A 24675-nucleotide genomic window follows, 5' to 3' on the forward strand; every position below is an offset into this window, starting at 1 on the left:
ATACTGTCTCATTTCAATTTTCAATAATAAGAGTATTTAGGAACAAATCAGAAATAGACTGGTAACAATGAAGATGTCTGCAAAGAGAATTTAAGTGAAATGAAAAAAAATGCAAAAATCGGAAAAAGAGTCACTGACAATCCTAAATAAGGAGCTGTATTGAAAGTGAGTCGATCATGGAATGCTAACAATGACCTTTATCCAATCTGTAATCTTCAATGGCTCAAGTCATTTCTAAAACATCAATCTTCATAACCGACTTGTTTCGTACAGCAAATGACTAAATATAAAAAAAAATCTATGAGTTTTTCGGTTTCCACCGTGAATCATGTGCACGTGGCAGTCCTCCAAGGGATTTCTAAATATTTCTGGTACCAGATAGCAGAAACAAAAAATCAGGGTCAATACTGAATATTGAAGAGTTTTTCGGTAGCCTGTCACAAATTGTGTAAAATTATTTTAAAACAAAAAACACGTTTTTCAAATTCAAGACTTGAATAATGTTTATAAATTTATTATCATTATAGTTATACTGTTAAAATAATTATTCGCGCTAAACTTATCATATTTCAAGCATAATTTTCCCTTCTTTCAATGAAAGTTTGTTCTTTTTAAATGTTCTACGATAGTTCGCAAAAATACACTATTCAGCAATAAATCCATTCAACTAAACTAATTCGTGCCAAACGTCTCAGCTTTTTTTCCTCAGGTCAGCTATATAGCAAAAAAAAAAATAATCTTACGCCAGTTCTGCCACACATCTTTCACGTTGAAAATTGTTTGCGAAGGAATGTAACAAAATAGCCTAAATAACACGGATCGGTCAATTGCTTTGTTTTATATGCTTGTAGATAGTGCTAATAGTCCAATTCTCTTGATGAAATAATCTGAAAGTAGGCTTTACAATGTTTTATGATCTAAGTACAAATAATATGAGTAAATTCAAGACACTAACATAGCAAGTATCGGAAAATTGGGTAGCCTTAAATTTTCTATAAGTTTGTCGATCAATAGATATAAAGGTTGAAAATAAATTACAAAAAAATGATTCTGGGGAATGGTTTTCTGGCAAATGGTCCATTCTGGGGAATGGCTTTCTGGCGAATGGTACATTCTGGGGAATGGTTTTCTGGCAAAAATCATTCTGGCGAATTGATTCTGGCAAATGGTTTACTGGCAAATGTCATACAATCACCTGAGTTACCTCAGGGATGTCAAAAATCCTTGTTTGCGGCTCCCTACTTGCAAAAATGCAAGATTTCTCCTTGTGCTTCCAAAACTCAACTTATGATATTCCCACATAAACCAAAAGCACTTTATTTGAAACCTTCAAGTAGACATGTTGTGACGATGAGAGGTGTTCCAATAAATTGGATGAAGGTAAGTATCTAGGGCTTATGCTAGATAAAAATTTAACTTTCAAAATTCATATTGAGGTTGAAAGCTAAATTTAACAAATATAAAAAGTGTCTGTATCCACTTATCAATAGAAAATCGAAACTTTGTCTTAAGAACAAGCTTTTGATCTTCAAACTAATTTTCAGGCCAGTCGTGTTGTATGCTGTACCAATATGGACTAGCTGTTGTTATACCAGCAAGAAAACTCTGCAAAGGATTCAAAATAAAATTTTGAAAATGATTCTGAAGCTCTCTCCCTGATACAGTACTAATGAGTTACATACACGGTGTTCAATAAGTTCGAATACAAGTTTTCATCATTGCGTAGGTATGCGCCATGTACATATTCTGCATTGGTATTGGTGTCAGCTTTAGCTTCATTCATACGCTACCGAATGTGCGCGGTGTTGACATTCTGTTAGTTGTTGTTCGTTTGTTACGCGCGATGAAAGAGTATCGGGACTTCGTAATTAAGCGTTTTTTGAACGGTGAGCGACCCGGCGATATATTCCGGCTGCTGAAATCGCATGGGGTCAAGCGGAACTTTGTCTACACGACCATCAGGCGATACCGGGAGACGTCCTCGACCAATGACCGTGCGAGATCCGGTCGGCCGCGTTCAGCGAGGACGCCACGGGTCATCAAGATCGTGAGGGAGCGAATTCGGCGCAAAAAGAACCGCTCAATCCGGAAAACGGCTGCAGATCTCAACGTTTCCATTGGAACCGCTCACACCATACTCATCAAGGACCTTGGTTTCAGGCCTTACAAAAAACGTAAGGTCCATGGCGTTTCGGAGGCTACCAGCAAAAAGCGGTTGGATCGAGCTAAGAGGATCCTCTCTCGGCACGCTGGTCAGGAGTTTGTTTTTTCGGACGAGAAACTGTTCGTGCTGCAGCAGCCGCACAATGTGCAAAATGACCGGGTGTGGGCGCCATCGAGGGACAGCATTCCTGAATCCAATATAAACATCCCTCGGTTCCAAAGTGCCGCGTCGGTGAGGGTTGGGGGGGCAGTATGCAAACATGGTAAGCGACCCTTGGTGTTTATTGAAAAAAAAAAACGTCAAAATCAACGCGGCGTACCACAAAACTGAGGTTTTGGAAAAGGTTGTTGCCCCCAGTCTCCGAAGCCTCTACGGCGATGAGCACTACGTGTTCCAGCAGGACGGTGCACCAGCCCATACGGCAAATGTGGTTCAAGCCTGGTGTTGGGACAATTTAACCGACTTTCTGGACAAAACTTTGTGGCCTCCCAGCTCCCCGGACTTGAATCCTCTCGACTTTTTTGTTTGGTCCTATATGATGGCGAAGCTGAACGAATACAAGGTCAGCACTTTGGACCATTTCAAGACGGTAATTCTCAAAATCTGGGACGAAATGCCGATGCAGTCCGTGCGTGCCGCTTGCGATGCGTTCGAGAAACGTTTGAAGCTCGTTAAGGAGTACAAAGGGGGGGTCATTCCAAGAGAAATGTTGTAAACGTTCCTTGTAAACATAGCTTTCAATAACATAAATCCAAAAAATAAAAAAACATGTTTTCATTTTTTTAACAAATTTTGAAAGTGTATCCGAACTTATTGAACACCGTGTAGGATATTCATATATGATATAAAACAAATGAATGTAATGTTCAGAATTATACTTATCAAAAAATAAAAAAATGAGTAGAAAAATGGTAAATCCACAGGAAATAAATTGTTTATGGCCAACTTAAATGCGTCCGCCTGCTCATTCCAATGCGATTATGGTTCGCAATCTAAGCGGCCGACATCAACCGAATGCTGGAATGCGGTCAGCAGATATATGGATCAGGAAGCAAACGTCGACCGCGCAATCACACTCGACACTCTCGACACAGGTTTCTCACTGATATGATCAACGCAGTCGGCATTCGGCACGGAACTCGACGACAGAAAGTCATAGCAAACCCGATACGAATGTGCTTAATGATGAAAGATTTTCCTCTTCAACTGAATTACCTAACCGATTGGTATCACTCTACACCGTTTTGAATCTATATCAACCGACTGCAATTGTACCAACCTTCTCCATAAGGATAATGTTTCCACGGAATACCACTACGGGACAACGATTACCGAAAGAGATTTACGAGCTCTATTCGACCCGGATCGAAAAGTTACTTAATTTCGTTGAACGGGATGATTTATGATGGCGACACAGTTCGATTTACGACGATGAATATCGCGATACTAAAACATATCTCACGCACGCCGCCAGGGGACAACGAACGCGCGCGCCTAAATATTTGCCAACAGTAAACAACGGCAACGACCTGCCCCGGAGACCGCGGAACCTGTTTCTATGGGGCTTTTTGACCAAACAAAACTACGGAACGGAGCGAAAAAAGATCGAAAGTTTTACCAAACCATGATTTAGGTTTTCAGAACAGTAGGTACGAAAGCAAAATTGATTCTCGGATACTGTTCAAAGACTTAGAGGTAAGAGCACTGGAAGTGTTTGAATGACTACATCGTGCTCTTGAAAACGTTCCGGCAGTTAAGACGTAGGAATGCGAAATTATTTCCCAGCATTATGGGTTTATAAATAACAATAACAGGAAGTCACACCGGTTTATGGCGTGTCCAGAGCTAATAAACGCGGAGATTGTTTCGTTTTTGCACTAGTTTTTTATATGGTTGACCGACAGGTTTTCAAGTCAGGTAAATCTAATAAACTGAAAGTGGTTTGTAGAACAAGAGGCATTTCTTTTTGATCGAAGTGTAGATTAGAAACTTGCACATTGAATGATGCTGTTTAATTCATTACCCATCAAGCCTTTTTGTCTAGCACATTGAAACTTGAGTCGATTTGAAACTGAAATTGAACGAATGAATTTCTTAGGAAGTGTTTTTGTACTCCAGGCGAAATAATAAACACTAGATTTTCGGCTTTAAACTACACATTGTGGGGAATCTGCTTCAGTTTTACATTTGACAGTTCTTTTACAACATTGATGGACTGCAAACAAATTGACAAGTCTATGTTTCCCTTGCAGTAAAGAGATGAACAGTACTCGATCCTCTAAACATAACACATATGCTCTGTCCACCTCGTTGTATTGTCATTGATCGAGAAAATAATATTGCAATTTGGACTAACCCTACTGAATGCTTGTATCAGTGAGATATTTTCGATAAATCAGAACTGTCAGATATTCATTTCTGATTGCTTGTTTATTATGATGAAAACATTTTATCCGGTGTCTAGTTAACTTTCGACCATTCGTGTTTCTCTTAAATTTCAAGTGTTCTGTTCAACAATCGATCTTCATGTCGGAAGAAAAACTTTTTTCAGAGAAACAGACAGGTAAAATAGAAGCATTTTATCGAAAAAAAAACGTAGGGATCCAAAGAATAACACGCCGTTTTGGTCGATCCCTTCAAGTTGTGTTATCGAGTTCCGCAGAATATGGCAATAAATCGACTAAACCACGTAAACCTAAGCTTTCCGCTCGTGATAAACGTGACATTGTTAGAATTGCTTCGAATTCTATGAAATCCTTGAGGCAGATTAAACAGGAACTCTATTTGAAGGTTCGCCGAGAGACAGTTCGGCAGGTTATGGTCAAAAGTCCGCACTGCAAAAGGGCCAAGAAGGTGAAAACTCCAAACATGACTCCTTCTCATATTGAAAGACGGCAGGATTTTGCGCATCTGGGAAACTAAACCTTGCTCGTCGTTCAAAATGAACAGTAAGGATTACATGCAAATGCTCGACTGCCATTAATTCCTAGATTTCGTCGCAAAGAATCTTACTTTCCAACAGAATAATGCCACTATCCACACCAGCAAGGAAACTATGTCTTCTCGGCTGGCCTGATCGTTCTCCAGACCTTCATCCCGTTGAAAACCTATGGGGCATTCTAGTTCGTTAATATTTAGATATTTAAGGATCTGGAATTCCAGGATCCACACTGCAAGCCCAGAATCCAGACTGAAATCCTAGAATCCAAGGATTATCACTGTAATACCAGAACCCATTCAAGAATTCACATTTGAGTCCCAGGATCCACATTGAAATCCCAAGATCTGAAGCAACATTATCTACACTTGAATCACTAGATTCACACTTGAATTTCCGGATGCACAATGGAATTCAAGAATCCATGATGGACTACCAGGATAAAAAATAAAACAAGATCCACTAGAGATGGGCAAAACGGCTCATTTTAGTGCACGGATCCGATCCGAATCACCCATTTTAGTGAACCGGATCTTTTGAACGGTTCAGTGGCTCGGCGGCTCGCAAAGGAAGAGTGAACTGAACCGAGGAACGGAAAAAAGACCGGATCACTCTCTTCTGCGTGACATACGTCGTATCCTTCGTATGTTTTGCTCTCTAATTTTTCGTACATTGTTCTCCAGAAATTCACGTCATACTCGGTCGATTGTGCTTTGTCGTTCAAGTGGGCGCTTTTTCTTTCTATCTTTCCTTCACCTGTATGCAAGCGGGCAGGGCAAATAAGTTGTTTGGCTATGTATGCTAAGAGAGCGGAGCTGGAGCAAACTGTGTTTGCATGTGTGCCGTGACGCGCAAAGCAAGGCACGTGTCAAGCGTTATAATAAAGCCGAGAAACGAACAAAGTAGAAAAGGGGAAAAGAATCGGCTCGTTCTTTTCCTGGGTAACTTTTTGTCTGATCCGTGCTGATCAAATGAACCGACTCTGGCCAAAAAAGAGCCGCGGATCACTTGTTCTTTTGAAAGGCTCCGAATCTATTTGCCCATCTTTAGTCCACACTATAATGATCCACACTGAATTAACGTAATCCACATTGGAATCCCATGATCTTCGCTGAAATCACAGGACAATTCTAATACACCACACTGCATCCCCAAGATCCACATTAGAATCCCAAGATCCATCCCGAAATCCCATGAGCCACATTGGAATCGCAGGATATACTTTCAGCAATCTCTACATTGGAAACCACGCTTATTGTAATATAACGCGATCGTGGTGATGCCGGCGAGAGCTGCTTACAAAACAGCTCAAACAATTCTCGCACAATTTGTGATCTCGCTATAAAAGTCATTGGTAATCGAGTGTGTAGCTTGTTGCTACCGAGCAAACGAATGAATTTATACGTTATACAACAATGCTACGATGAAGAGAAGATCATCCTATTTCTCCCACTGGTGATAGTTTTCATCCAGGTCCAGTAATTGGCTTAGAAACAAGGAGCTACACACTCGATTACTAATGGTTTTTTGGCGAGATCTCAAGTTATGTGAGAATTGAAATATTTTATGCAGCGCAATCTAGTGGAAAAATCTGAATATAAAAATCTGTCATTAGACTGCCCTAAACTTTAACAAATTTCTCGAAGATACTAAGCTTTCAATTCCTCAAAAAAATTAACTGTATTTATAGAATAACTGATCTCAACATAGATCACTGGGCGTTAATGTGTTAAGGAACTCGTGCATCGATTTTATCTGGAGAAAAAAATTTATAAGTTGAGATTTTTGGGTAAAAAATCTCTACAATTTGTCACTCAGTAAACCATTTATAAAAACAACTGCATTCGGGGCTGATTATTGATCTGCGACCAAGATTCGCTCGCATGTATTAGAGCATACTTCAGAAGATATTTTGTTTTTGGTAAACTTCCCCTTATTTTGGAACAAGTTTTATAACAAAATATTGTTTCAAAAATAGTTAAGCAAAATAGTTAGTATTTTGTTTATTTATAAAACCAACACAGATCTCTTATTTGACATCGATCATTGTTGAATTTTTTTGTTCTCAATTTTCGTAAATTTTACAAAATAAATTCAAAAAAGTTAAAAATTTCACAATTTTGACATATTCACCTACTTTACACCCTCTAAACAGTCCACACCAAAAAATAATAAAGTTTAATCGCCCAGAAGCAAGTAAAAACCCCTAATTTTACGATAAGCATAATCATAATATTCAAATCTATGGAATTTAGTAATATTTGGAAAATTGTTGAAACCTTTTATGAAGATATCGAGTTAGAGAGATAAACTTGCGTTGAAAACTCAAACATATCGCTTCGAGTTAGGGAACATCGAGTTAGAGAGGTATCGACTTACAGAGGGATCAAAGTATGCTAAATTTAAGGGGCCGTGCATTCCATCGAGTTAGGGGAAATATCAAGATACATAATATCGTTTTAGAGAGAGTTGATTGTAGTATAATAGAAGGAAACCCAATTTGAAGGTTTTTTTTATACTATTCAATTACAAAGCTGCCTTCCAAAACGGTAATGTGACATTGTGACGATGAAAGCCAACTTATTTAACTTTCCAATTTTTACTTTGGGAAGATTTACTACTTCCGTCGAACAATCGCAATCGCCCTTCCAGCAACAAACCATTTCTTCTGTTTCGGCAAACACAATAAAAGGAAGTGTTTTGGGTAATTTCGTAAATCTTCCGAAACTTCTTCCGTTCCGTTCGGTTTCCTTGTCCCACTTTGCGACCTTCTCCCTGCGCTTGTTACTAATTGTGAACTGTTCTAGCAAATACATATAGTCAGCTAGCACCCCAGCAGCAGTGGACCTGACATTCTTGCAAGCTTGGCCGCTTCTACTGCCCGCATAGCATTTATTCAGATCCGAAAGCACAGTGGTCCAGATGTCCAGATGTCCAGGTGCAAATATTATACATTCTTATTGTTTTACAAGTTTCGATCATAAAAAGGGTTGTGGAACATGTTTCAGGGTTGCATAGTCTATTTGGGGCAAAGTTGCCATTTTGTTGGATCTCGTAGAACAAAATTTTAACAAAATTTCTGTTTTGATTGAAGCCTCAAAATACTAATTCCATTATTTAGTTTAATACAAAAAAACATAAGTACTACTAATGGGGCAAAGTGTTAACATTTTTATCAAAACTATTTATTTCGTTCATTGTTAGGTCAAAGTCAAGCTGTCAAATATTGGTATTTTAATATGTAGGTCTCGACATTTATGGGAAAATATTGTGAAATCATTTATTGCAAAATGGTCGTAAAAGCCACTAGTGTAACAAAAAGGGACTGTCTACTAAGGGAATGCCCACCCTAGTTAAGTGTTGAAGCAACATTGCAGGATTTTGGACATGTGCACCTATTTAGTGTCAAAACACAAAAGAACTATTTGGTATTGTTTGATTTTAGTTTTTCAACTAAAATCATGTTTGGAAATTTAATGTTTGCCAACTTTTTTAGAAAAATGGACCTCTGTGCGGTAGCACTGTGAGCAAGCAGTAAGCAGGTGAAGAATGACTCCATTCAAGATTGACCTTTTCTCGCATGCCGTCTGCTCTCTGATGTTCGCTTGGATGAAGAATACAGCCTTTACAAACTGAGTTGAGCAGGTACATCTATGGAAGCAGTTTTTAACAACCAACGCAAGTACAGCCACTAAGCCAGCAAGACAGCACACACATGAATTGGGGTTCTAGCTACTTAATTATTCATTTTGTTCCCATAAATTCTCCGGTTCGTTTGAACGATGATGATAACATAATAGAATCGTCTAGCTGTAGCGGCAGTGGTAGAGATTGGTGCTGTTTGCAAAGATGATGATGACGATTTTCCTTCACAGTGTTGCGCTGCTGTTATACGCATGGTTGTCCCATGTTCCAAAATATGCAACCGTTCAAACGCGAAGATTTTTACACACCTAGGATGAGTGTTCTCTTAGTAGACAGTCCCCTATAGTCGCACTAAAAGCTATTTAATCAAAATATGTTTCGCCATGAAGGTCAGGAGATACTAATCTTGATCGAAATGAACAGTTTTGATTAAAGTTTATATTATTTTGCAACTTGCAACTATAATTGCACTATTGTACCTATAGTAGCACTGCTGAGAGAAACGGTTTTTGGTATTAATTTAAGGAAGAATTATGATATTTTTAATATCAATTGAATGCTTTTGATCTATTCTTCTTAGGAGAATCATAAAAAAAATGTAAAACTAACATATTGACTCGTAGTTTGCCTGCGCCGAGAAGCTAGTGCTACTACATGAATAGAAATAAGAAATAGCGATTACCTAATATCGGAAAACGTATATTTTGATACGAAATTCATAGTGAAACTACAGTTAACTCTCCCTTACTCGATATCGAGTTAGAGAGCCATACTAAAAGTTGTTTTTTATGGCTAACTCGATGGTCCCTTGGATCGCAGTTGCACTGGTTTTGTGTTCTGTAAGTCGATACCTCCCTAACTCGATGATCCCTTCAATATCGAGTAAAGGAGAGTTGACTGTATTATGTCTAGAAATACGAGGTTTTTGCAGAATTTCTACGTATAACAGTCCCATCGATTCCAATGAAAAATTTTGTGATGGACATACTGCTGTAGACGTCTGTTTTTATACGTTGTACCGAATAGGAGAGGAAAGTATCCTTAAGACTATGTTGAGACACTTAATGAAGTGACATGTGCCAAAACGTGCAAAACGTCAAAATAGACAAAAAGTAACATGAGTCAATTACGCGTATAACGGCAGATTATTGCGTTGATTGAGTCAGCAGAGGCACTGATAGGTGAAAATATTATGTAAATCATCAGGAGGCTTGCATTCAATAAAAAAAAATGTTTGTCATTTTTACGTTTTTCGGTGACACAGAAATTCGATAAAGATCTTCCTTTTTTACTACAAGGGTTCAGTACAGCAGAAGTGAATTACTTTAGGACACTTCCTATTCAGATTCTTCAATTGTCCCTTTCTGCCTTCCCTACTATAAAGGTAATAAACAACAGGTACCATTATATGCTGATTCTTCCGGCATTAACGGAATAACCTGGAACCCTACAACCCAAAGCCATTAGAATAAGAAGAAGAAGCAAAACAATGAGCTTAACATGGAATACCCTCCCTCCGTAACGAAGCAGTGATGATGACTTTCTTCATGCGTGCACCAGCAGAGCGTAAACAAATGGCCCATCGAAGGTCATTGTCTAGAAAGAGGTACATGGGTACCACCCAGCGTGAGTTGGACATTTAATAAGTAGTGATTGTTGGACTGATACAACGTAAATCGTTTTATTGTGATTTTTTCCACTGGCACTGGGTGTACTATTTTGTCATAATGCGAGTTTAAAAACAGCAACTTAAGATCATGAATATTCTGAAGATCATTATATGAATTTCAGGATTTTGGAAAGTACATGTCTGAAAATATTTAATGGGAAACATTGAAATGGAAAAGTGTTGAAAACTTTGGAAGTACTTTAAAGATTTCAACAAAATCTGAGAATCTCAGTAGGATATAAATTATAAATTGAAATACAAGCAGAAAAAGCTTTAGGAAATCGACTATTTCGGGAAGCAATTATGAATTTTGGAAGTAAGATAGAGATTCTGTGGCTAAAATAGAAAATTTTAGATGTCCCTTTTTCTTGACATAATTGTTAGAAGACAACGAGAATCGAATTGATGCACGTTCAGCATGATCTTCCTTTGTAATCATAAGTTATACCTTATCCTAAAGGATGTCCATAACAAAATCTCAGTCTCACATTTCAATCCCAGCACCTTACCTCTGGGGCCCAGATAGCCGTAGCGGTAAACGCGCAGCTTTTCAGCAAGACCAAGCTGAGGGTCGTGGGTTCGAATCCCACCGGTCGAGGATCTTTTCGTAAAGGAAATTTTCTCGATTCCCAGGGCATAGAGTATCTTCGTACCTGCCACACGATATACGCATGCAAAAATCGTCATTGGCACAGTAAGCTCTCAGTTAATAACTGTGGAAGTGCTCATAAGAACACTAAGCTGAGAAGTAGGCTTTGTCCCATTGGGGACGTAATGCCAGAAAGATGAGATGACCTTACCTCTGACTCAAAGATCTTTCCTAAGAGCTCAATCTCACAGTTAAATCTGACATACCATCCCTTCTGTTTCCTTGTTGTAATCCGCCGCATTAGAATTGGTCCGAAACGAGTCCAACCAGCACGACTTCCTCCTCAGAGTTCAAAATTCTTCTCGTCAGCCAGTCAGAGGCCGGCAGCTTCATCATTATTAGTCGTTCCGTATCTTCAGCTTCATTTTTGACCCCTAGGCTAGAAAGGCGCTTGTGCTGTCACTCGTCGGTCATTGTATGGCACTGGCACCGACTGACTGCTGTCCGAGAACGCAGCAGAACAACAAAATTCGAAAAAGGAAATCGTGCTTCAACTGCGTAGCAATATAATTTGTGGCAGCAATTAGGGAAACGACACCGCGGACCGATTCTTTCTTACGATATGGTTGAGAGACTCCCTCCCGTTGGTTGATCAAGAATTTATGATCAGAGGTTGATAGCCAGAGTGTTTCATTTTGTGGCAAAATTTAAAGTTTATGCACACCGTTGAATGAACTCTTCTTACTACCTTGGTCTAGTACTCAATTCGCCTAAACGTGAAAATTACCATCGCCAAAGTGGACGGCTTGATCCCTTCTCAAATCCGAACCGACCAATTTTGTATCTCGCCGGTGCAACTTCAAGTTCAAGCATCATTGGTGCCCCGAAGCTGAATTGGTTCCGCACTCATCGCAGCGTTTTTATGCACTCTATATAACACTGGGCTACATCTTTTTTTTTAATTCCTTTTTTAGTATGATTTCAAACATTACATTCATTTCTTATATCTAGGTGTTCTGGCAACACTATCATCCTAATTTGATAAAACTAAATTAAGCTTTTATTAACATTTTGTTAACAACATACATTTCATTTGCCGTAGCAGTTCAGAATTTTCACGCTTACTATTAACTTAACCTAACTTAAATTAAACATATAACGCATAAATCATGGTAATCGAAGATTGCAACGATTATTGTCAAAAATTATTACAATTTTTTGACATGTACCAATGTTCTGTTTTTTTGTTAATAAGTGAATACAGACATTTTATATATTTGTTTCATTTGGCATGAATGCCCTCAAAGTGATTTTCGAAAGTTTGTTATCTAACATGAGCCCTTTATTGAAGTTTATAAGAACCCCTTTCTACTAGTAGGTGCTTTTGGTTAATGTGGGAATATTATGAGTTGAGTTTCGGAAGCATCCGCGAAGATTTTTGACACCCCTGAGATAACTCAGGTAAGTCAGATGTGAAGACCATACCGCACTGGTTCACGCCGGTTACCAATTTGCAATGGGTTCAATGAACTGATTTTGATTCTGTTTTCAAGATTTTCTTTACCAGTACAGTTTTTGGAGAAAAAAATGTATTTGTATTCACAAATTTCCATATTTTCATAGATATTGTTATTGTTTTTATTCTACAATAATCGAATACATCCAATTACCAAAATATATGCTTGGAATATTCAATACATTCGATAAAGTCATTAAAATCCTCGAAATGATTAAATTACACTTCACATTTTCTAGAAAAGTGTAATTTTATTACAAAGACCCATATTTTTCTGATTTTAAGTATATATATATATATATTAAACTCAAAATGGATTTTACTGGATAGACAACGTAGAATGGATTGTAATGAACAGATAGCATGTGGCAAGCGCTAAGACACATGTACAGTAGTACTGGACAAAACATTTGCATTTTTTTTAGATTTCTCGTACAAAATGACCAGCTTTGGTAAGCTAGATCTCAGACATTAGATAAATCGTTATTACACTCAAACTCGTGTCTGGAAAAATTGTTCAAAAATATATGAATTATAAATTGTTCAATAAATATATAAAATTCAAGTTATGTCTGATGTTCTGTGAAAATTTAATTCAAATCGGTCCATAAATAACTGAGATCTAGCTGAGATCATATCATCCACAACCGTCTATATCAACCATTCATATCAAATATTCCATCTTTTGCAATACTTAAAAAAAATGGGGAGGGTACAAAAGGGGGGGGGTTCCATGAAAATTTTAGTACAACTCTTCATATTGGATTTCAAGTTTAAAACATAATATGGCACATGAATTCTGCTGCCCTGAAAACAAAACACTGTGTCGGGTTATTGATGAGATTAGATTTTTAAGCAAAAAATGCAAAATGTTCAAGTATATTTTAAAAATGACCTGGGGCAGACACGAACATTCTGCAAACGCCATTATTTTTGTTTATTTTTATACTTCCAAGCCCGGGGTGTCCGGTCTCTGTGCATCGACTTTTGTTTGTCGAACTGTGTAATCAGGAATTTCTCAATTCCTCTAGTGATCTTCCGTAGACTTCTCCAAGGATTTCTTACAGAAAATGATCTAAAGAATTCTTGAAGGGATGTCTTCTACGTCTTCTAGGACCATCCTTTCAAGGCTTACTCAAAATATTTCTGTAGCGATTTCTCCAGAATATCCTCCGAGGATTCCTCCACGGATACATACAAAGATATTCCAAAGTAGTCCTCTCGAGATTCGTCCAAGAACTGCTCAGAAGATGGCATGGAAAATACATTTTAAACATAAATTAATGTCAATTCTGTTCTCTACCATCACAATATATATTAAAAAAATATTTTTGTCAAATTTCCAATTTGCTTAATAACTCAATATACTTACAAAATTGCCCCTTTCAGAGCCCCTCCTGGCTACATCACTGGTCCATCACCCGAAAGGCTTTGGGGTTCTTCATATTTCGACATGTAGAATCTAACAAAAATAGTTTGGTTGAAAACCCCGTGTAACACTATCGTGACCTTCCCTTGTAAGAACATTCCTCCAGTAAAATATCTATCTAAATCCCTTTAGGAAAACCACTTCAAGGATTCCTTTAGAGAATTATCTTGAGATTTCTCCAGGGATTCATACAAGCTTTATTATCCAGAAAAATCTCTACATGTGTTTTTTTTTCAGAGATTTCTCTAGGTATTCCACTGAATTCTCTACAGTGATTTCTGGGATATCTTCACATTCCTCCACAAATCCCTGGAAATCTCTGGAGGATTACCTGGAAAAATCCTTAGAATAGTTCATGTAGCAATTTTTCTGTAGGTAGCCCTGGGGGAATTTTTGAAGGGAACTTATGAGGAAATTCTATAGGAATTCATGAAGTTATTTCTTCTAGAACCGCTAGATATATTTCTGGTGGAATATCCGGAGTAATTCCTGATAGAATTCATGGACCGATCCCAGAAATAAATCTCAGGAATATTTCCTAGAGACATCTTGAGAGGACTACCTGAAGAACTTCTGAAGAAATCACTGGAGAAATATCTGAAGTAATCCTTAAATAAATTGTCCTACTAAGTGGAGAATGCCTAGAAAACATCTCTGCAAAAATCCCTGTAGAGATTTTCCTAAGGGAATCCCTAAAGAAGTCACTGGAAGATTTTTTTGAGGAATATCAGAAAAAATGCTGAAGAAATCTGAAGAAGGAGTCCTTGAATAAATATCTGCAATAATTCCTGGAAAAGATTCCTGAGGATTCCTTGGAGTAATACCTGGAGAAATCGCAAAGAAAACTGTCAGATAATAAGCGTGGAAGAGCTCATAACACCACTAAGCTGAGAAGCTGCCAGGAAGCAGATGAAGCTTAATCTAATAATGAAAAAGTTGAAACAACTTGAAACCCTGGATTATAAAATTATGTGAGTTTATTAAAAGCCCTTAAATGAATAAAAAATGTTTGATCTTAAGGAAAAAAATTGAATTTTGGATTACAAATGTAGATTTGCGGAGAAAACCGATTTTGTCATTGGTTTTACGTAACCAAAAATACTTGCTATGTATATTCAATACAGTGATACCTCCATGAGTCGATGTTCCATGACTCGATATCGACTCATGGAACCATACTAAAAACATAATTTCATGGTTACTATGATGGTCCCTAGAAGCAGCTTTCCAAAGAACTGCTGTTCCATGACTCGATATTTCCATGAGTCGATGGTCCCTTCAATATCGACTCATGGAGGTTTCACTGTAGAACCTTCCTTAGTCGAGTGGTAAGAGTCCGCGGCTACAAAGCAAAGCCATGCTGAAGGTGTCTGGGTTCGATTCCCAGTCGTTTCAGTATCTTTTCGTAATGGAAATTTTCTTGACTTCCAAGGGCATAGAGTATCATCGTACCTGCCACACGATATACGCAGGCGAAAATGGCAACATAAAATAGTAAAAAAACCGTTATCAAGCAAAACGATGCCAAGATATATGAAATTGAGAGGATGTTTATTCCATAAAATATGGGGTTTTGTGAACATTTTTTTAAATTGTGAATAGTTGGCATTTAGTTTGGTGAGGCATTTTCAGGCAAACAATCAAAATTTCTACAAAATCAAAGAGCAGATAGAAAAATCTCTACAACAAAATAGTATTGATTAAAAAATATATTTTTTTAATTACAATTTTTATCAAAAAACTGTGCAAGGCACAATAGAGTGAAACGATTTGATTTTTTTTTTAATTTGTGCCAACATTTTGCAAAACAAAGTGAAATTTTATAGTTGGAATACAAAACATTCATATATTATCTCTTTAATAAAATTACACTTTAAAAAAAAAAAGGAATGTGATTTAAAAGTTTTGAAAATTATTCGCACCTAATCAATTGAAGTTGAACAAAAGAAAAGGATTTCCATGAAAATATTAAAATTTATTTGAAAAAAAATGTACGATTTACACCAACTTAAAATCAGCGGGCAAAAATCTATTGAATGCATCAAAGTACGTCGAAAAATAACTGAAATTGGTAGCCTGGTGTATTCAACCTTTCGCGACCAATCCATTCGATGCGCGGACCAACATGTTGGGTGATCGACTTTTTGCCGATAATCTAAACCCGTTACATCCGATCACACGAAGTTAGCCTAAACATAGCTTGCAAGTGGCACGTTTCCAAACTATAGAGGAAACCTGAAATCTGGTGCGCCTCTCTCTTAGTGGTCAGTTTACGTATTAGCACAGACAAAAAGACATGCCACTTGAACGGAAAAGCTTTCTTTACCAAAGTTGCCATTTTCTGCATTCGTATATTGTATGGCAGGTACGACGATACTCTATACCCAGGGAAGTCAAGGAAATTTTCATTACGAAATATCCTGGATCGACCGGGAATCGAACCCAGACATCTTCAGCATAGCTTTGCTTTGTAGCCGCGGACTCCAACCACTAGTCTAAGGACGGCCTCATTTATACATTGTATAATATCTGTATTGTATATGAACTATTTATCCGTTTGTCTATGTCTCCCCGTTTGCGACAGCCTTCGAAATGCGGAACGATGCTGCACAAAGTGTGGGACAGAGTATTGGATGCACATTTGCATAACGTTCAGTTGGATCTTTCACTTCTCGGTGTGATGTATGGCCATCGATCAGCACACTCTAGGCTGAGTAACATGAACTTTCAAACTCCAAGTTGATGTTGACGGCTGTCGGATACGACGTTAGAGGAACGACGACACGGCCATAAAAACGTCCTCCGGTGGTGGGTTCGTGCTTCAATGGTGGCGAAAGGCAAAATAAACCAATGCACCAAGGAGATGACGGTAATGAATCATGCGCACACATTTCGCTGCATTCCAGCGGCGCACAATGGGCGGGTTTCATATGAAGAGGCGGCCAAAACTACCGAAAATGACATTCAGGTGTTTCTATTATCTTTATTTTTCTTTGCATTACCAAATTTTCTTAGCAACCTCACTGGAACAGAGCCTGCTTCTCAGCTTAGAGTTCAATGAGCAATTCCACATTTATTAACTGAGAGCTTTCTTTGCCATAGTTGCCATTCTCGCTTTCGCATATCGTGTGGCAGGTGCAATGCTACTCTACGCCCAGGGAAGTCAAGGAAATTTCTATTACGAAAAGATCCTAGACCGACTGGGAATCGAACTCAGAAACATATCTGATTTTTTTATCCTTGTTTGATCCTTGTTTAGAATTGTACTATGAAATTTCTAAATAAATGAAAAACCGAATTTAGTACGGTGCCATTTTATCCCACTAGTTTGTATCCTTTAACAGATACGCGTATTTCGACCTCAACTGTAAGGCCATCTTCATAAAAATAAAACATATATTATATTTGTGTTTTAAATAAAATTTTAGTGCATTTCTTATAAATTAATGCAACTGCATATTCAAACTAAAACTTGCGTAGTATACCAACGGTTCTTCCAAAAATATATTTCTATTATTTTAGAAGAGCTGTTTAAGATAACATATTTCTTCGAATAGTTTCGACCAAAATTTATTCTCTTCCGACCATTGTCCATTTGTGCGGCGTTGAAGTGCGACGTTGTCGTTTGGTGGCACTTCTTTCGAAGCCAAACCTTCTGGATCTGAGAGTAACCGTATCGACACATTGTGCATTGTGCACAGAAGTTTACGTCACCTTTAACCGGTTGATTGGAAATGTAAACCGCCTCCCATTTGGTTTCTACACGACACCGCCGTGCCATTGGACTGATGGTAATCGGAGAACTTTTTTTCTACACTCGCCAGTAAACGATATGCAAACCGAATCGAGATGCAGATTTGTCGGCGGAATGTGCGATCTAGAAATTTGTAATTTGTCAGAGTTGTGGCCATTATTCTTTGAAAGAAGAAATAACTTTAACTGCTAACAACATGTTTTGATGCCCATAACTAAAGGATTCATGGGAAGATGCAGTAGTTTAACTGAATCAGAGTAAATTTATGTCTACGATAAGCGCAGCGGAATACGCCCATTGTGGAATGCACAATTCATCTCCGATGAGTTTTGTTATCAGAAATTAGACTGTGACCACATGTGATACAAACGTCTCCATCATGACATGAAAAAGTTGGAGTAATAAAGAACCGAATGTATTCGTACAGTATAGTTGACTGTACAACTCTCCCTAACTCCATATTGAAGGGACCATCGAGTTAGGGAGGTATACAGAACAATCCAAATCCACACAACAAATCCAATACAACTACGAGCCGAGGGACCATCGAGTTAGCCATGAAAACCAACTTTTACTATGGTTGTCCAACTCGAGATACAAAACATCGAGTAATTGAGGGTTAACTGTACTAAAACGGTGTAATAAAATAGAAATACGAGAACCTACGGGATAACTTGGATAAAACGGGTAACTTTGATAATGCAAGTTATCGTGTATACCCAATGTAACAATAAATTTTTCAATCGCTTACTAACAAAATCTAAAACATGACTGAATAGAAACATCAGTAGGATACTCCATGTCAGAGGTTTTACGCATCGGCATCAAATACATTCGCACTTTTTATTCAAATAATTGAAAATGCTTGACATTACCATGTTTTGCTATGTGCGTTTGAAACGCAAATACCAAGTGCGGTAACATCAATCACATTAAGATTTTTTCACTAGGAAGACCTACGCCTTCAAAAACGTTTTTTTCCCTTTGCTAGGTTGGCGTTGACATTGATCGCTACAAGGGTTTCGATCTACTTCATCTCAAGCGCTGTTATTCGTCGTATCAAACTTGAAATGTTCCACTACGACGATTATTCGAATTTACCCACAATATAGATTTCTTTGCACGTGTAATTTTGTGAAAGCTGGTTCTTCTACTTTTACAACAAAAATGCAATAAATCGTATTATAGTAGTTACGATGAAAAAAAAAACTTCAATTCAGTAATCCACTTTTCGCTTTTCCAACGAAATCGCAATGGACGAAGACGTACCGAGCGAAATCTGTTGAGCGATCGACTGAGCCACAGTACGATTCAAATTTACCTTCACCATGCAATTATTTGCATTATGAAAATCCTTTGTTTGACTTCACTGAAGGATTTCATTCTAATCACACACCATAATACTGCTATATTTCACGAAATTTTAAGAAATTCCCTCAATTACCGCATATAATTGTGAACGTAAACAAAGATTTTCATTCGTCCGGACTGAGAAAAAAAAAACTATTACGCATCAATGTGTGCGTGATGTTCGTCGTAGAAAACGATTCCTTGAATTGTTTTGTTTTCGATGCACTGTGGTAAGTCGTCTCGTATTTATTCTGTTAAAGGAATGGAGAGGGATACCCGAAGTACTAAACAGTCTAAATGAACATTTTATTATCACATTGAAGTTGTGCATTTTGACCACTCACTATATATCACAATGAGCCGTTAGTTGTGAGACGAATCAAAACTGGAAACGAAAAGTTTTCCAACCAATGCGTCAACTTACATTAAACTTTCGGTTAGTTCTAGTTTCTAGAAAAAATGTAAATATCTATACAACTTCACACCACATAAAATTAAACGAACAGAAATAATGCCATTTGGACATGGCCTCGGAAAATCTGGAACATCTCCGGTGTCCGGTGGCCATTCCTCAAACTACACCAAATTTGCCATTGACTGCTTCCAAATGCATCAAATTTCTTCAATTTTTCATAAAAAATAGGCAAAACTTTAACTATTCCAATCATTTTGCCAATCCCCTGTACATGTATATGAAAGCAAATTTTGTTATAAGTCGAGTAAAATTCGTTCGTGGTTCGTGAGCTGAAGAAAGATAGTAAAAGTTTTTTTTTTCTGATGAAAGGAATTTAACTTATAGGGTAAATAGACAATTATTGTGCAAGCTAAAAATCGACCCAATTATTACACACCCATAAGGAATACATGGTCTGTGCAATAATTGGCAATCTACCCTACGGTCCAAATTGTTGCGCGTATTACTGACCGATATGAGTAAAGATCCACAACTTAAGCTGAGTAGGAACTTTCTCCACCGGGAAGATCCCTGTGGCTAAGATTTCAACGAGAATGGCTTCAGAAAACCATATTGAACTGTTCGAGGACGTGTAGATCCCCTTTACTGCAGATGAAATGCCTGAAGACTTTATATTTTAACAGGATAATGCTTCTATCCACGTAGCATGAGGAGCTTAGAATGGTCTTTGGATCGAAATATCAAATTATTGGATTAGCCAGCACATAGTCCTGATCTGAATCCGACGAAAATCTGTGGGGCATTCTCGCACGAGGGTGGAAGGCAATTTAGAACGTGAACGTGAACTAGAAATAGTCGTGAAAGACATTCGACATAACAAGCAAAATCGATTTTTTTCAATTTTTATGACCCGATTTATCTGAGTTCTATTCAAAACTTATGATTTACGCAAATGTCATCGTGTCAGATGACATTCAATTGACAGTTTTTTGTGTTTTTTCTATGCAAATTCTACCGCTCGTGCTGTATGTGAGAGGTGACGGTAGTTGATGAATGCAGAAAAATAAAATGACTGCAACGAAACGAACGTCGCGCAAAATATCGAATGAAATTTAGCATTTTTCTAAGATGATTGAAGTTTAAGTTTTTTGAAATAATCCATGTGTAGAAGTACATTCAATTCCGGAAATCTGAATATGTATCATCGTTAAGTGTAAATTTACCTTATTAACCGGCCCTTTATGTTAACAAACCAGCTTACCTGAAATGAAAAATATAAGAAAACATTTAGTAAATGTGTTGACTATAAGATTTTTGTTTTGTAAATAAAATTGGCATAAACATATTTATAGATGATTCCGAAATTTTTGAAGTATGTTTTGGAACCTACGATAACGCTATCATATGGAGCAATCTGCGGGGCTATATGTGATTTTCTTAGTTTCTCTCGGTCAATTAATTAAATGTTTCTGACTATTATAACTATTATTCTTGTTTCAGCAAAAAAAAATCCATTATTCGTTCGTGCTGTAAGAAATTTTATCATTTTAAACTGCTCAGAAAAAATTTTTTTTGAATAATATTCTGAGAATTACTCAAAAGTTAACCCTTCATCTGAAACAAACAGAAGCCAATAAAAAATCCTTCAGCCTTTATTATTGTAATTAAATTGAAATATCGATAGTTTTTTGAAAACATTTCTTCAATTTTAATACTATGGGTATACAAAACCTCACAGAGTGATCAGTTACGGTCTAGTTAAATCATGCTGGTAAAGAGAAGTGCAGCTACATAATGCTCATGATTATACGATGCATTTTGTTTTTCGAAAGTTGTATGTGCAACTGTGAAATTATTTGGTTGGTTTTTGTTGAGCAAATCTTGAGTTTAAGTGGATCGATTAAGTTGAAAATTCTTTGGGTCTAACTTTGGGTAAATTGAATATAAGCTGGTAGTGAGCCAAAAGTGGTTGAAGAATGAATGAAAACTTAGTTGGAAGAGTACCGAGTTTGATTTGATGATAAGTCAAAAAATGAAAGTTTAGGGCCAAAAGTGAGCCAATAATTAATGAATAAAATGCTAAAACTTGAGTTAATACTCAGAAAATCCTGAGCCATCTAATAATCATTCTCAGTTAAAATCTTCAAGCGTAAAAGTTAGATACTGAACTATTGCAAAAATGATTTCACAAATTTCAGACATAAACGAAAATGTAAACAGCTTTCGCTACCAGAGTATATCTTATAATTTGATAGCACGCAATGGCAAAAGAAATATGGTATTTTTTCAGGTCAAATTCCAGGCATTGCCGAAGAACTTTCTCTGAGAATTGCTTCAAAGAATTCAACTGTGATTTCTCTCTTAAACCCTCTTAAATTCTTAAACGTATTTTTTTTTTCAGGTATTCTTCTGATATTTCACCAGGAATTATTCCAAGATTTGCTCCAAAAGCTCCTCGACGTTTTTCTTCAATATCAAAAGATATAATTGCAAAAACTGTTCCAGGAAATTTAACATTCCTGAGCTGCGTGGTCTTGCGTTTAGTGTCGTCAGGCAGTTAAACTCATCATGTCATTGGGTATGGGTTCGATTCCCGCTTCAGTAGTTATTTTTTTTTTTTTCGTATTGAATTTTTCTCGGCTGTGCCTTTGGAGCATGCTTTTCCGTTACAATCTGTTACAATTATTGGTATTTATTTGAGAACTTCAAATAGTTTTTCACGATGAATCGTTGCAGCTTATTTGTTTTAATTAGTATTTTAGACATCCGATATGGATTTTGCCTTGATTTTCTTTTCCGAAGAATTCATCCAAATATTCTTAAAAAAAAATATTCAGGGATTCATTATTGCGCTAATCATAAGTTGTCCGATATCTCTCTAAATTCTTCTATGAATCATCACAAAAAGGCAATGAATTATTAAAGAAGTTCCTTCAAACCAATTTCTATTTTCTAGTGGTTTTCTAGATTCATAAAGTAATTTATTTCAAGGAATTATTAAAAAAAACTTGAAGGATTTCTTGGAGTAAAATCTTTGGTCAGTCCAAACAGGACCAAGATAGAAGTGAATAGATTGATGAGGATGTAAGACTCTACAGCATGAACCACTGATGATGACCGAATATATTAGTAGGTTGCAACGATCGGTAAATGCTACGATTTTGAATTGATTTCACCGAAAAAAGGCGAAGAAATCATCAAAATTATGAAATCGGTGATGATCCTGACATAACAAGTTCTGAAAATTTTGCAGAACAAATACTTAGTAATTATTGGAGGAATTTCTTAAGGAATCTCTAGAATTATCGCCAAAAGGGAAATTTTTTGAGTTTATTCTCAAAAAACTGGACAACACTAAAAATAAGTTCATAATGAAACTCCAGAAGGAACGCTGAAATAATCTTAATTCACCACATTTTGAAAATTTTGATTCTGAGGAGTTTTGCAGATAGTAAAATATAGCTTACTCTACTATGGATAACGGAGATTTTTCAATAGTTAACTGCAATTTTAAAAGATTGATTACATTATGATTATTAATCGTTTTACTGCTGCGTTGACCTAATCGATAACATAATAGACAATCTACTCGTTTGATATTGTAGAATACTACTGATAGCGAATTTTTCCCTGAACTGTAGTGAAATTCCCTGACTTTCCAGGCTTTTTCATGTAGTCGACACCCTGTAACATAATTAAAATTTTAGACCAGTGACAGCTTACATTGTGCACCTCACATAATTGACAGCTGATAACAGGCAATTGGTTCGATGCAAGGTACTATGGATGACTCTCTGCTTATCATTAATCGAAACGATGATCGGTCATTACTGACCTGCTTGCAAAGTGAATCGATATGATCTTTTGCTTCAAGCCAAAAGCCATAAACGAATCCTCTTCTGTCAGACACTTCGCACAATATGGTCTGAATGCGCAAATGATGTAATCTGCTTCTTCTCTTCCTAATTGAACAAGCGAAAAAAGAGCAAAGAAACGAAACAATTTTCGAATTTCGTTGATAATTAAATTCATTATGCTTGGCACGATTATCGCATTACGTTTTGCCAGAGCCGATGCAACAACGCCTTCATCATTCCCCGAAAACAAAAACGGGCTGCATCACCCGGTCTATGGGGTAGTAGGTTTGCATCGCACCAGTTTTTTTTTTGGTTGATCTGACAGACAGCAAATGGCATTGCATCGGAATGCACACGAGAGGAATTTTTGGGGTGGCTTACACAACATTCACAGCACACTGGTTCAAAATCCGAAAAATGTGTTTTTTTTAGTTTTCCATGTTTAAACGTGATTTAAGACGAGTTGAAGGGTCCTGATATCAGCAAATAAAGAGACAATGATGATAACAACTCTTTGATCTTCAGACACTAACTTTTACAAACGATTGTTCAGGAGTTACAGAGTGTTTTATATAAAATACCCTTCCAAACCAGTATTTTTAGAATAACTTTTTCTAAAAACAAAGTATTTTATACAAAATGGTCGTGAACGAACGTTAAACAATACAATCATCATATTCTACAACTTTGCTGCAGACACCTGAACAATTTGAGAAAATATTGTAAAAATATTTTTCACACTGCACTACTAGGTAAAAATATCACTAACATTTTTATATAGAAAGAAAGCTTTTATAGGATACTTTCCTATAGTCTGAACAAGATAGCCGTAGCGGTAAACGCGAATAGCTCAGCATGGCCAAGCTCAGGGCCGTGGGTTCAAATCCCGCCGGTCGAGGATCTTTTCGTAATAGAAATTTTCTCGACTTCCTAGGGCGTGGAGTATCTTCGTGCCATCACGAAATACCATTTTTGCCACTCGATAGACATATGCAAAAATGACCAATAGGCAAAGAAAGCTCCCAGTTAATAACATGGAAGAAAATATAACATTTCATCCAAGATGTCACCCTACAAAAATCACGTTTAGGCGCACGTTTTTCGAGTCCTGAACCAGTGTGCACTGGCATGCGGCAGTGGAATGCCGGAATCTGGAATTGATAAAGCGAGCTGACTGCCGAGCAGCTGAAGATGATCGACGTGGCTTCCGCAGTGTATCTGAATGGGCAAATGCACAATGCATTGGGATTCAGAGATCCATTCTCTTTTCGGCGCTGATTGCCATTTATGCAAAGAAAACCGTCGATTATTTCACATCACAACCATAATTCGACGGTGCGATGGTAAAT

The 24675-nt window shown here is 37.2% G+C and overlaps 1 protein-coding gene across 4 annotated transcripts in view; it reads right to left on the reverse strand.

Moving 5' to 3' along the window:
• The window catches only part of LOC5564265, a 203874-nt gene that overhangs the window by 25805 nt on the left and 153394 nt on the right, over window positions 1-24675 (reverse strand). Inside the window, exon 1 of one of the 4 annotated variants that reach the window (XM_021852401.1) lies at window positions 3444-3810. The exons of the other annotated variants lie outside the window; for them this stretch is intronic. The gene's annotated coding sequence lies outside the window, so the exon portion shown is untranslated. Of the gene's footprint in view, window positions 1-3443; window positions 3811-24675 lie in introns of those variants that run through there. 4 annotated transcript variants of the gene reach the window in all.

The sequence above is a fragment of the Aedes aegypti genome, chromosome 3 (genome assembly GCF_002204515.2).
Source record: "Aedes aegypti strain LVP_AGWG chromosome 3, AaegL5.0 Primary Assembly, whole genome shotgun sequence".
In the NCBI taxonomy this organism is placed as follows: Eukaryota; Metazoa; Arthropoda; class Insecta; order Diptera; family Culicidae; genus Aedes; species Aedes aegypti.